The following is a 14961-nucleotide window of genomic DNA, read 5'->3' on the forward strand; positions in this document are numbered from 1 at the left end:
ATAAGGAACAGCACTTAGACCTCCCATATGAGGATTAGGCAGAGTCCAGGGGGACTCACAAAGTACTACCAAGACTTATCTGGCAGGTGGCAGAGCTCTCTCATTAACACTTCTGCAATTGAGATATGGGGTACCCTTCATTATCCTTCAGCTTTGAACTCTTATTTCAGAAATATAGGGCCAAAAATTTGATTGTAGTAATTTTAAGGACTAGAGGGGAATGTTACACATAGGAGAATACGGTAGTGTGAAACCCTGGTATGTTATTGTTATGCTGTCAGTTTATTTACTTGAACACCCTTCAGTCTGCACTAAGATATTCTGTGGATGTTATGTAAGTGACCAAGGTGTTGATTGGGAGCGCACAGTCTGAGGATGGATCAGTCTCTGTTGCTCAAATCAAGAAACTCACACTATAGAAAAAAACTGTTCCAAGCTCGGCTGTTAAGTATATCTTGATTAACAACCCCCCACTGTGCTAATTAATATACTGTGTTAATTAATGAAGTTAATTACTATCAAAAATGGATTTGTTGGGGCTGGGGTTGTGGATCAGTGATAGAGTGCTTGCCTAACATGCTTGAGGCACTGAGTTCAATCCTCAGCACCACATAAATGTAAAATAAAGACATTGTGTCCACTTAAGACTAAAAAGGAAATATTTTTTTTAAAAAAAAACTGGATTTGTTGTTGTTGCAATTTTTGTTTTTGCAGTGCTGGGGGTTAAACCCAGGGCTTCATGCATGCTAGGCAAACATTGTACTCCTGAGCTATACCCCAGACATAAATGGATTTCTGTTGGTGAATGCAGTGGTCTACTGACTATCACAATGAATGTTTGAAGTGAGCTTGCATGGGCCACGGGGGGGCCTGTAATCCTAACAACAGGGAGGCTGAGATAGGAGGATCTCAAGTTTGAGATCATTTTCAATACTTTAATGGGGTCCTAAACAACTTAGTGATGACTTGTCTCAAAATACAAAATACAAAGGGCTGGGAATGTGGCTCAATGGTAAAGTATCCCTGGGCTCAATCTCCAGTACAAGAAGAAGAAGAGGAGGAAGAGAAGGAGGGAGGGGGACTTTCATTGGTGAATTTAAAGATGTTTGGGAAATGCAGGTTAGCTAAAATGGTTCAGAAATCAGCCCTCTCTCACAAGAACAGGATGCAATAATCTAATGAGGCCTGTAACTGTAACCCTGAGGGAGAGGACTTGGAGCTTGATTCCCCCAACAGTCATCTGTCCAGCTTTTGGTTTCTAGATAGCTGCTGTTTACTAAAGAACTGAGGGTCTTGCTTCTGGAATGGTATGTCGATTTCAAACGAACCCTTCAGATGACAGAGGACAGAAAAATGAGATTTCCTGGATTCCTGGAACAGGTTGCCTAAATTAATTGTTGGGTTCTGCTTGCTAATGACCTTTTTAAAAAATAAATGTCTGCCACTTGCTTTCATTATAACCTGAGATCAAGGTTGTGTGGGAATGGCTAATCTTTATCAAGCTTTTCCAGAGGATGCAAAAACATCTATCCAAAGAAACCTGAGTTGTATAATGAAATTAGGTGAATTTTCTGGGAAGCCACAAGAAATAATAAAAGCTTCTTTAATAGAACTAATTTTGATGTATTGGGGAGAGACTGCATCTGTCTTGTGCTTCTATATCTTTCCAGGACTCTGTTCATTGCCCTCCATACACTAGGTGTTCAACAAGTATTTATCAAATGAATGAGTAACTCTGAGTAAGTTCTTTCAAAAAGCTCTTCCCAAAGAGGCGTGTACCTCAGTAGCTGGCACTAAAGAAACAGGCAAGAAAACTAATTCGTGAATTGAGAAGATAAACTACTACATTGTCAGTGGTAATAGGTTCTTCTAAAAGAAAGTGCTAATTTGGGTTGTGAAAACTCCAAATGATGTAGGAACTGTGAAGAAAATTACATTTTAAGGAGAGAAAGAGGAGATCTCTGCAGGAAGAATAGTTAAGGAATATTTCATGGAAAAGCTGATATGGAGCCACGGCAAAGCCTGGATATGGCCTTGCAGGTGGAGAAGAAGAGAGGGTCCCACTACAGGAACAGAGGCTGGGGATGAGTTGTGTTGGTGGGAGCTCCACCCACCTGTTGGTTACAAGAATACATTAAGAAATGGGAGTCCAGGGTGTGTTACTCTGAGTTATGTATTTGCAGATCTAATTGTGCTGAAAATGGACTTTGCTACAGGCAGGTGGGAAAATGGCTGAGAAACAGGAGAAGTTCTCCTCCCCCTTCATTCATGCTGAGAACTTCTTTTTAAAATCATAAGAAAACACCTCAGTGTTTAATCACACCTTTGGATTATGATCACCTGGGGGAAAGGCCTTACTTTTCTTTGTGTAAGTGAAACCGGCATTGCATGGGGCCCTAAAAGTGTACTCAAAACTGTTTTCATGAACGTGCTTTACCATTTTTGCTTAAAATAATAGAAAGAGGAATTTACGTGGATTCCTCACACTTTTCTTGACCAGATTTATTATTTATTAATTTGCAAATGGACAATTATATTCCCAGTGTTCTTTTTCCTAAAGGACTGTTTAAAATTCACACTAGAAAAGGAGAACTGATGTCAACCTGGATCGTACCACATGAGCACTCAAGGAACAAATGAACATGCTTCTTTGTTACTTTCTTTTATACTTTTATCTGGGGAGAAAGTTTGAACTACTGAGTTGCTGCCAAGCCAGCAGAGGATTCCCTCATTCAGCTCGTTCCTCCTTGAATAATTCATTGGCCAAGTCCCTCTTGCCGGGAACAAGCCTAGACTAGAGTTTCCTGTTGTACTTTAATGAATTTTAATAACAACACTCCCTATCTTGGGTGTCAACATTATCTCATTCACTGCTATATTTTAATCCCTTTTAATAATTCTTCAGACTCCAGAGCTGGATATAATTCATAGTTTTTGTTTGGTTTGCATTGTCTTCTCACACTGCTTAATTGAGTTAATAAGTTATGAGACTGCTGTGTCCAAGGTCACAGCTGGTGACACTTTCTTCCTTTCTTAGCCACAGACTGCCTCTCCAACCCACTCTCATCTCTCAATTGTATTCATGTAACCATGAGGCCAAATTGTCAGATTATTTGAGGCAATGAAGTGCAACCTCTGAATATTCTACTCCAAGGACTTGCCTTTCAGACAAAGGGCCAGCTTGAGTTTGAGATGAGGACCACAATCTGCAAGTTCTATGGCTCAATTTCTTGGCCTTACAAAAAAAAAAAAATGTATGATGAATTACCTAAAATTGTGGATGACCTCATAAATGCAAGACCCAAAATGACTCGTCCCCTATGGATAAAACCGTGCAAAAATGTTTTTAAAGACCATGGTGGCGCATGCCTGTAATCCCAGCGTCTCGGGAGGCTGAGGCAGGAGGATCCTGAGTTCAGCCTCAGCAAATTATCAAGGCCCAAAGCAACTCAGTGAGACTCTGTCTCTAAATAAAATACAAAACAAGGACTGGGGATGTGACTCAGTGGTTAAGCGCCCTTGTGTACAAAAAAAAAAAAAAAAAAGCCTCCTATTGAAGCAGTTAAAGAATGCAAGGGAAAACCAAACATAAAAACAAAGATGAATGATTACTTTGAGGAAGTAGAATGATGAATGAATTTGTTCTTTCTCTAAATTTTCTCTTAAGAGACCAGGTGCTCAAATACCTTTTAGACTTCTGACTCTTTCTTTCCTTTTATATCCAAATAAATAGCTTAATTCTCCATCCCAGTATTACACTATGGTTAATAATGTTCTTATAGGTCTGGGGGCACAGCCCAGTAGTACAGTGCTTGCCTAACATGAGCCAGGCCCTGGGTTCAATCCCCAGCATGGCAAAGTCATGACTAGTTACTTTGTGGCATTCTCAGCATGCAGGGGGCAGAGACTTTATTCTCCTGCCCTTTGTCCGTCTGTCTGTGGCTGCAGTTGGCTCTCCATACTGCTTCTCCTGAGATAAAAAATCAGGTCTCCTCTCTTTCCATGTGAAGTGCCCATGAGCTCTGCATTCCTCATTCCCTCGAATCTTGCTGACCCTTTGGAGGAAAAGAGGAGCATCCGGAGCAACATAAAAGAATGTGAAGTTAGACATCATTGTTCTTTCGGCCCACAGTTATGCCCGCTCCAGGGAATTTCTCATTGGTGTTTCTTTCATTATTTATTTTCCTGTAGGTCTCAGAGAGCCAAGGCCTCTCGTGAAAGTGACTGTATAAACAGGCCAGTTATGTCGGCTCCATTGTGCAACCTCCAACTCAAGCCATGGGAGAGGGTGTGCAAAAGACACAGACGTGCCAGGAGCCGGGAGGAGTCCACAGCAATCAGAAGCCCTGGAAGCAGCAGCTGGATGGTAATCAAGGCCACAGACACAAGGAGGCCAAGTCCCAAACTAGGTGTGAGGAAAACCCAAGAAGTAAAAATATTTGTACTGCAGAGCCTTCTCGAGGCCCAGGAATTGGCCAAAAGAGGTGCTTCTGCAGGTGCGAGTGGGAACGTAAAAGGGGACAATATGGAAAGTTCATTTCAGAAGCAGTTGGACCGCAGGTTCCCTCCTCTGGTCCATACGCATGGGATGTTGGCACTTCCACACTTTGTTAGAGATTTAGCCAGGCGCAGTGGCACGTGCCTATAATCCCAGCGGCTTGGGAGGCTGAGGCTGGAGAATCATGAGTTCAAAGTCAACTTCAGCAAAAGCGAGGTGCTAAGCAACTCAGTGAGACCCTGTCTCTAAATAAAATACAAAGTAGGGCTGGGATGTGGCTCAGTGGTGGAGTGCCCCTGAATTCAATCCCCAGTACCAAAAAAAAAAGAAAGAAAAAAAGAAAAGAAAAGAAAGAAAGAAAGAAAGAAAGAAAGAAAGAAAGAAAGAGAGAGAGAGAAACGAAACTAGAGATTTGTTCTTTGTGAGGGTGAAAAAAGAGGGTGTCTGGACAAGCATTGTCTAGGGTGGCATCTGTACTGGGAACAGAGAGAAAGTGAAAGTCTCCATCATGGATGTTGGAATCTCCAGTTCTGCTCCCTGCTGGGCTCTGAGAATTTTGGCAGCCAGACTTGTACCATGCAGACAAATGGAAAAGACCCCGAGTGCCCATGTGGCAGGTTTTTCAGTGAAATGGCCCAGCAGGTCAGCAGGTCACTGCACGGGGAGACTCCAGGTGGCTCTCCTCATCTCTAGCCCAGAGTGCACAACACCTTTAAGTATGAAATGACTGCCAAGAACCCGCCAAATATTTGAGGAAAGCCTCAAACATGAAAGAGAAGTCACCCAGAAGAAAAAAAGATGACAGAGGATATGCACAAAATGAAAACCTGAAAAAAAAAATCATGAACCATCATAGATACTCTCAGCCCTTTAAGAGAAGACGAATCACTGGCCTGTGCTTTAGGAATCAGAGATGACACTTAGCACCCTGCTTTACCCACCCTTCCACTCCCAGCACACACGGCCAGTGGCACAGGTATAGTGTGAGATCACTACTTTTACCTATGGAGAGCTACTCCATGCCTGCTCCTGTGGTGCCCACCAGGGATCCGGCAGTGACATGGCAGACAGGGAACTCTCCATCTAGACCAACTGTCATGGTCCCTCTTCCCACAGAACAGAGCATATTCCTCATACCCTCCGGAACCCCACAGTTCTATTCGTCCTCTTACAAATTCATTTGGTATGTTCCATATTAAAGGACCTGAGAAATCCTGCAGTTGAAAAAGCATCATTATATATATATATGTATTTTCCAGTGCTTCATTTTTTTAAAAAAGCAAGCAAAACCTTTTCCCTTCGCTACAGGATGCCCAGAGTATCCATAGAACACAGCTCGGAATGTTCTACTTCAGTGAAAAAATAAAAGTTGGGGACAGCAGCAGAGCACTGTGGAAAGGCACAAGGACAGATGTTCCTGTACCTCCGTCAGTGGCATCGCGGTGACTCAACACCACTGGAGCCTGCAGGCTTGTAGATGGACTCTCAGAAGAGACCGAGGAGCAAGCTGAAATGACAGAGCTGTGGCAGAATAGATGAACTCCTCTGGGAATCACAAAGCTTTAGCTGATGAAAGAAGTGAGCATTCCAGAGACCCACCAAAGAGAGAGTCTTGCATAAAAGTAGCAGAATTGATATTTTCAAATAAGGACCCTTCTCTGGAAATAAGTTCTTCTGGAAGCCCCCTTCACTTCTGCTATAACCTCCAGCTCAGATCTGACCCTGGCACTTCTAAGCTCTGGGAGCTGGCCAGCAGCCTACATGTTCTTAGAATGTGCCCTCAAACTCTAAGTAAATACCAAGGGGCCAGGTGATAAGAGTTACTTATCATCAGTGCAACCGGGCGGCCTGAAGTCCCTCTCTCCAATGTTGCTCACATGGAATGACACAGGAGGGCATTCTGCAGTGGACAATCCCCAGGGCCAAGTGTCTGGTACTTGGGAACCCTGGGAAACTTGCAATTCTAAGTTTCTGCCTCCATGGTTTCTGCTGGGTAACCTCGTTCTCCTCTAGGCTCAGCATCTCTCTGAGCTCTCCTTCTCCAGGGAAGCTGCTAAGCATGAACACTCCCCTCTAGCCTTAGCTGATGACTTATGTCTCTGGAATCTTCCCTCCAGGAATTCTTACTTCAGCATCCGGCATATTACTTCAAATGGATCTTTCTTTCCGTGTGTCCTTCTGGAATATCATTGTCTTTCGTCTTTTATGGGAATGAAGTCCAGTCCCCTTGAGTTCATGTCTAAAGCAGGACAACCCCCTACTAACTCCTTGTGTAGATAAGGTTTAACCCAGCGGGTCTGCGATTGCTATCCTGGAGAGGCCTGCTTGAAAGCTGGGCCCTTGGCTGGCATAAAAGAAGTTGGATTCAAAATAAGTCTCCACCATTCCCTAACTGAGGAGTTGCTCAATGTTCTTGAAGTATTTGTGCAAACAGTGTTTTCTGCCGGACACCTGCTTTCTTCCTGAAGTCTGGAATTTCCATACTTAACTAGGGAGAGGGCACTGAGTCTATAATGGGACTCTGGCTCTACCAAGCGACATTTGACCTGGTTGTCATAGTTTGGAGGTGGAGGACTCCCGGAAGCTCAGACATCTCCCCATGCTGACTTTGTTCTGCACCCTTTTGTGCCAGTAAATCACAGCTGTGACTTTGACCCTTTGCTGAGTCTTAGGAGTTACCATCACTGACCCTAGAGATGGCCTTGGGAACCTCGGACACACCTCTCCATTTTTCTTCTTCTGTTCCTCTCTGGTGAATCTAGTCCACTCCAAATGCTCCTAGGGCACGTCTGATCCTGTCTCCTGGATCAGCCTTCCTGTCTGAAGGACCAAACTCCAACTCTCTTATGCTTTCAGGCTCCCTTTTCCCACAGCCTTTATGGGACTCTCCCCCTCCACCAAATCCTTCAGGATGGGCCTGCCTTGGGGGTGGGGGTGCTTCCTCCCCTGAACATCTTTTTATAGTTTGTCCCATTATTTTGGCACTTTGTAGGTTCTCGATCATTGTTTAAGTTTGGAGATGTATGATCTTCTTCTCAGTTCAACTGGTAAGTCCTCCACATGTCTTGCCTCTTTGACTTTCCCAGGCACAGTCTCCTATCCATTGTCCCGGGGACATTTAAAAGCCCTAAGTGGCCTCAGGTGCTGTCTGACCTGCCAAGAGTTCACCAATTCAGGTATGTCACCCCCCTCAGCCTCCAGCTTGCAGGTTCGTCTCCTCCTACCCATTTCATGACCTCTGCCCTTTGACCCATCAGAGTAGTAAAGCAACTGTCTGCCATCTCCCTGACCCTCAGCCATATCCTTTCTTTACTTCTTCCATCTCCACCCTTCATCCCTTGAGCCACTATTTTGATATTTGTGTCCCATTTGGTAGCTGATGTGACTTTTCATGGTGAATACAGCTGGCAGAACTCTGACTTATTTTCTTGATAGAGCTGGGGAGAGTCATCCTTGGAGACCCATTGATTTCACCAGAGTGTGATCACCAATCTCAGAAGGGTTTGTAGCGGTCAGGAGCCATCACCCTAGAATGACTAAGGCGGACCAGGTCCTGGACACCTGTCTACAATTTTAACCTCAAGGGTTATAATTCCTGCAAGAGGGGCAGGCACTATGCTATATTCTCCCATCAAATGACATGCCAAGCAAAACATAGTTCCTGACTCAATCAGTTGATGACAATGTGTGCAGAAGCAGAATGAGCAAAAGCAAACAAAGGAGATAAATAAAAATATAGGCAAAAAAAAAATAAGTAAAAGAAAATCATTCAAGTGAACAATGTTGATAATGAACAAAACACCTGTGTCTATGGGGGAAAATTTTGTCTAAATGGTCCAGGAGACCAATCTCTCCAAAGTGTCACTCCAACAGGTCTGAAGGCCATAAAGTCATCAGCAGTGAAGCAAAGAACTGTGCACCCAGACAGAGCCCCTGGGGGCCGATGCCATTTCAGACTGAATACTCTCAATGGGTGGAGTCCCACTGACATGGGTCTCAAATGGCAGTCGGAAGGCACTGGTATTCAGAAGAAGGTGTATTATCTCAGCTTCCACATGTGGACCTTGGAGGGAAAAGTCCCAGGCAGCAGCTATCTTATTTGCATCCTGGCATGTGGCCCTCAAGGTGGCTATCAGTCAGCCCCTGAGCTCAGCCTTAGCTTGAGTTACCAGGAAATGCTCCACACGGAGTCAGTACAGTTAAAGCATAGTCACATCAATCAAAATGTCAATGCCAGGTTCCTTAGATTCCCAAGAGTCACAACACTGCAAAATGCATTTCAATGGGGGCCCAGCAGGAAACGGGTGACTCAACAGAAGGGGCAACTAAGGAGGGCTCTGCGGAGGGAATATTGGCCAAGGTGTGGTCAGGGTTAAGGAAATCAAACAAGAGTCCACCTGAGACCCACAGGGGCAAAGCTATGTGTGTTTCTAGAATGTAGCTGGTGGCTGGGGCTGTCGTCTTCCGTGGAGAAGTGGATTCACTGAAAAGTGGGAACCTGCCTAGCTCTCACCCTCCAGCTGGGGCTCCAGCCGACCAAACCTAAGAGCCCTCTAGATAAGGGAGCCTGGGAGGCTATGCACAGAATCAGCTGTTGGACCCAGAGCAGCACAGCATGGAGTCTCAGTCTGGAGACCAGAGATTACACAGCACAGCCCTCATGACCAGCCCACTTACTGTTGAATCTGTATGCATAGCTGTTTCTCTTTTTTAAAATTTTTTTTTTAGTTGTAGATAAAGACAATACCTTTATTTATTTTTATGTGGTACTGAGGATCAAACCCAGTGCCTCACACGTGCTAGGCAAGCGCTCTACTACTGAGCTACAGCCCCAACCCCTAATGCATAGCTGCTTCCAAATCTCTTCTACTTATACCTCTGACCTCCCTCTCTAACCTTTCACTATCATCCTACAATCTCACCTCCTACTTCACAAAGCAAATAAAATCATCAGAGAGAAACTTCCTCAACTTCCCACCACCAAAACCTCAGACTCACTATATGAACTAGAATTAAGTTTGGCTGTGAATAGCAGCCAAATATCCAAATAACATGGTCTAAACAGAATGGGAGTTTCTTTCTTTTGGATGTAGAAGTTGGCAGTGCAGGGCTAATGGGTTGGCCCCACTCCACCAAGATGCAAGGCTCAGCTTGCTTCTGTGTTGCCCACTCCTTGTGTGTGGTCACCTTGTTGCTTAAATAGTCATTGCAGCTCCAGCCTTCACATCTGCATTCCAGTCAGAGGCAAGAGGAAGAAATGAAGAAGTGGCAGAGACAGAAATGCTCTTTCAGAGATGTACTAGAAGATGGTACAAATCACCATGGCTTCAACTTCCTTAGAACTTAGTCTAATAGCTACGCCTACCTACTAGAGAGTAACCGTGGTATATTCTGGTTGACTATGTGTCTAGTTAAAGGTCAGGAGGCCCTAACACTATAGAAATGGAGGAGATTGGACAGGGGAAGGAGGAAACTAGCAGTCCTCGACACACCTATATGTGCACCATACCTCTCCTTCTTTATCCTATCTTTAAGCATGTGCAAATCTTTTTCTTGTAAAAAAAAAAAAAAAAAACTGAGTCCACAAACTTTTCAGTTATCATCTCACTTGATTTTTATAGAAGTCCTTTTGACCACTCTCTTCTTTTGGAAATTTCTGGGTTCCCTGTGGCTGTTCCTCCATCCTTCTGTCTTATTTGCTTCCCTTCTCCCTACCCATTAATGCTTCTTCTGTGTGCTTGAGCCCAAGTCCTCTCTCTTCCCCTGCAACCTCCGTGCATCAGTGGTCCCCAGGTTGTGGTCCCGGTCCTGGGGATCCTCCAGCCTGTGTCCAGGGGACCACGAGGCTCCCTAGTCTCTGGGCCCACAACTGCATGAGGTCAGATTTTCTTCATGTTTCAGCTCGAGAGCATCTCACGATGGATTGAACAGGCAGTAGAGAAGGGAATCCAGGTCTCTTCCATTAATGGATATGAAATGGATTTACAAAAGTGTCAGATGATACTCGCTACTCCTGTTGCAAAACATTCTGCATTTAGAAAACTTCTGTTATTGTTTCATTAAAATATTTTATTCACATTAGCATGCAATGGGTTTGTTGTAATTTTAAGTTGATATATATGAAATATACATTATGAATCTATAATATAAATCTTTAAAAAAATTTTAATTTTTTCTTTTTTCTTTTGACACTGGGGATTGAATCCAGGGACACTGAATCACTGAGCAGTATCCCCAGTCTTCTTTTTTTTAAAATTATTTTTATTTTGAGACAGGGTCTTGCTAAATTGTTGAGGCTGGCCTTGAACTTGGGACCCTCTGCCTTAGCCTCCAGAGGGGCTGGGAGTTATTAAAACCGCTGTACCTGGCTGATTTTAATTTCTAATATCATAAACATAGATGTATAACTCACATAAGCAAAAGTTCTTTGGGATCCTCAGTAATTTTTAAGACTGTGAGGAGCCCCAAAGTGGGGAGTCTGGGTGCTGCTGTGCTGGGTTCCTCTCCCGTCTTGTCGGGGTGGTGATGGTGACTCAGGCCTTGTGCGTCTGGACTTGTCAATAGAGCCGCCCACCAGTGTCTCTGTGTAAATGAATCAGAAGCAGCCCAAGCTCAGCATGTGCAAATCATGGTGCCCTCATTATTGCATGGCCCTCTCCGAGTCATGAGTTGATACCACCTCCTTCAGCTCCACAGCTGAAGGACATCTAGAGGTCACCTCGATGCCTGCTTCTCCCACACCTGCCGTTTCCAAACTATTACCAAGGTTCTCTCTGCCTTCCCGCATATGCCTTGCCGCAGTCCATTACTTTTAGCTCTGCTTAGCCCAGTCCCAGCTACTGAACTGGGTCACTCCAGCTGCCTCCTACGTGGTCTCTGTGTCTCCCAAATTAGTGTGTACCTGGCTCCCAGGCTAACAGTGAAAACCCCAACCTACCCAGCCCTGAGAAGTCAGGCCTCTACCTGTCTCAGGTTCACCAACATCATCCCCTCTTCACTCTCAGCGCTCTAATCATACAGCCCCTGCTGGTTCCAACAAACCATGCTCCTTTCTACCACAAGGTCCTTGCACATGCTGTTGTCCCTGTCTAAGCCCACTCACCATTCCATCTTTACCCTACTGCTTACATCCCATTCATTTCTTCCAGAAGTCTTTCCCTCTTATCTCTGACTGGATCACATGGCCCTTATAGATGTACTCTATCTCTTCTTCTTAACCTTTAAGGCTTTTTTAGTTTTACCTTTGTGTGGTTAGTCTGCTCAGGCTGTCCATAACAAAATGCTGCAGATGAGGTGCTGTAAACAACAGAAATTTATTTTCCCATAGTTCTAGAGATTAGCAATCCAAGATCAAGGTCCTATAGCATGGTGTCTAGTGGAGGCCTCTCTTCCTGGTTTGGAGATGTCTGCCCTTCTCAACGTGTCTTCACATGGCCACACACACACACACATGCACACACACATCTCGGGATATCTTCCTCTTATAAGAGTCCTGTTCTCCACCTCATCTCATTAAACCATAATTACCTCCCTAAAAACCCTTTCTTCAAATACGGCCACATTGGGAGATAAGGCTTCCACCTAACAAGCAACCATTTGGACTGGGAACTCTCTCTCCCACTATGTTACAAGCCCTGTTAGAACAGGATCTCTTTCGTTTTCTATTCACCTTGTGTTCCCAGCATCTAGCATAGCACCTGGTCAAAAGTAAACAATAAATATTTGTTGAATGAATGAGTGATAACTCTTCACATTTATTGAACACATGAGATTTTATAGGCCCTGCACTTATGTGCTACACATGTTCCAGGTTTTTGTTTCCAGTGCTTTATGTGGAATATTTTAGTCAATATTCTTAGTAACATTAAGAGATTAAAAAATTTTTTTTCTTATTACACTAATCACAGAGAAGTTATAAGGCTTCCCAAGGGGACACAGCTTGAAGAACTGGGATCCAACCAATCTGTAGTCAGAACCCATACTCTTTTATTTTTTCATAGCAGTCAATTTTATTTATTTATTCATTTATTTATTTTTTATTTAATTTTTTTTATTAGCTACACATGACATTACAATGATCTTGGCAATTCGTACATTTGAATCATTGGGATAGAATTTCTCATTTTTCTGGTTGTACAGATTGCAGAATCACACTGGTCACAGAGTCACCTATATGCATATAGTAATCATAAGGTCTATTCTATTCTGCTGCCCTTCCTATCCCCCCTACTCCTCCCCTCCCCTCCCATCATTTCTCTCTATCCAATCTAATGTGACACACTTTTTTTTCTTTTTCTCATCACAACATCATACATGTATTCTGTATAACGATGAGAAAACCCATACTCTTAACCTGTATGCACACTATTTTAAATGGGCAAATCCAGAAATAAAAGTGCAGATTTGTGGAATTATTAATTTTATAAAAATTTTATTGCTCATGTACTATTTGCAAGGTATTTTCTGGACATTTAGAATAAGGAATGGATGAAATAATCCCCTTCACTCTTGAAACATATATTTGTGGTGGGTGTGTATGTCTACACCTGAGATAAACCAGAAATAAATATAAATTGGGCCTGGTGGCATATGCCTATAAACCTAGCTCCTCGGAAGGATGGAGGCAGGAGGATCACAAGTTCAAGGGCAACCTCAATAACTTAACAAGACCCTGTTACAAGATAAAAAATTAAAAGGGCTGAAGATGTAGCTCAGTGGCAGATCACTCCTGGGTTTATTCCCCAGTATTGCAAACCACAAAACAACAAAATATATATATAATATGTCGGGTGGTGACAAGTGGCATAAGAAGAAAGCAGGAAGGGAGACGGAGAATGCCGGCCAGTTGTGGCTGTTTCTGCCAGTGTGGTCAGGGGAGAACTCTCTGGAAAAGGCATTTCTAACAGCTGAGTATGAAGTCTAACAGAAGGTATGTAGATTATATAATAAATGGTTTCCTATTGATTCATGGTTTCTTTTTTTTTTAAAAGAGAGAGGGAGAGAGAGAGAGAATTTTTTTAATATTTATTTTTTCAGTTATTGGCGGACACAACATCTTTGTATGTGGTGCTGAGGATCGAACCCGGGCTGCACGCATGCCAGGCGAGCGCGCTACCGCTTGAGCCACATCCCCAGCCCCTGATTCATGGTTTCATTAAAAGGATCTGAGCAGATAAAATTCCACAGCCAGTGCTTATTAAACTTCTTACAAGCCCAGGCCTCGAGAGACAGCCCAAAGCCCTGGGAGGTCATGCCCCAGGACAGAGTGATGGTCACTCCAAACTCATGGCAATCAAGGTCAGTTGGTGCTGAAGCCATGGTCCTGCCTCTGCTCCATCTTTGGCTGGTTTGCTGGGGTGTCCCTGTCATGCGGTCCTCAGGAAGCTCCTGGTCTCAGATGTGTTGTTAACTCAGCAAAATGGCTGGGAGCAGCACTGCCCAGAGCACCCACCATCACCATCTGAATGACCTTGGATTCATTCATAAATAAGTCAACCAGGAAATGAATACTTCCACGTGTCCCAGATCTAGGCTTGCTACCCAGGCCTTTGCAGAGGGAATGGACTTGGGTCGTGTGTGTGTGTGTGTGTGTGTGTGTGTGTGTGTGTGTGTTTAGGTCACATCCACCAAGCAACACCATCTGTGAAGGATCCACACACTTCCCTGGGATTTTCCACTGACGCCCAGGTGTAACTAAGCCCTTAGACAATGTGGCTCAATATCATCTAAAAGGAAAGTCTTGAGAATGTGATATGTAGCCTTTTTTATTAAATCCTTGTGAGGAAAAACGGGCTGGGAGAGAGCCACTGTTGGTGAGAAGGATGAGGTATCTTGATTCCTGAAGCAAAAGAGTTCTCTTTTAAGGAAAAAAAAATGAAGTAGGTGTTGGGTGGCCTCTACTATCACTAGCATTTCTAAACGAGAATGAAATTCACCCATGGGTACTTGGGATCTCTTTATAACAATCACTTCTGTCCACGTCGTTCATTCTTTCATAATTCATTCAGTAATGTCACACAAACCAGCCAAGCCACATTCAGGACACCTGGGTAACTGATACACCTGAAGGTTTCTAAAAACAAAACAGCTAAATATCTCCTTTGTGTCAAAGAAGAGGAAGTGGAGTTTTTACAGGATGCCATGTTTGATTAAGAAACCTATTTAGTCAGAATGATTTCCTGACTGGGGAGGTCACTATCTATTCAGTCTTTGCCCTATTGATCTGCCCAAAGATCATGCACATAGAGATTCTGTCACAGAAAAAAAAAAAAAAAGGATGCAGAAATAATAGTTGGTGAAACTAACATTTAATTAGCAGTACAGCTGTAACTTCTATGAACAACCACCTCTGACAGATCATCTTCTATCTGCCTCCCCATTGCTGAGTTGATACAAATCGTGACTCTCATAATGTAGGATCAAGTCCAAAGTATTGCTGTTGTTGAAGATTAGTTCTAGAACTG

Source organism: Spermophilus citellus (genome assembly GCF_964194105.1).
Source record: "Spermophilus citellus genome assembly, chromosome: 6".
NCBI classification, from domain to species: domain Eukaryota; kingdom Metazoa; phylum Chordata; class Mammalia; order Rodentia; family Sciuridae; genus Spermophilus; species Spermophilus citellus.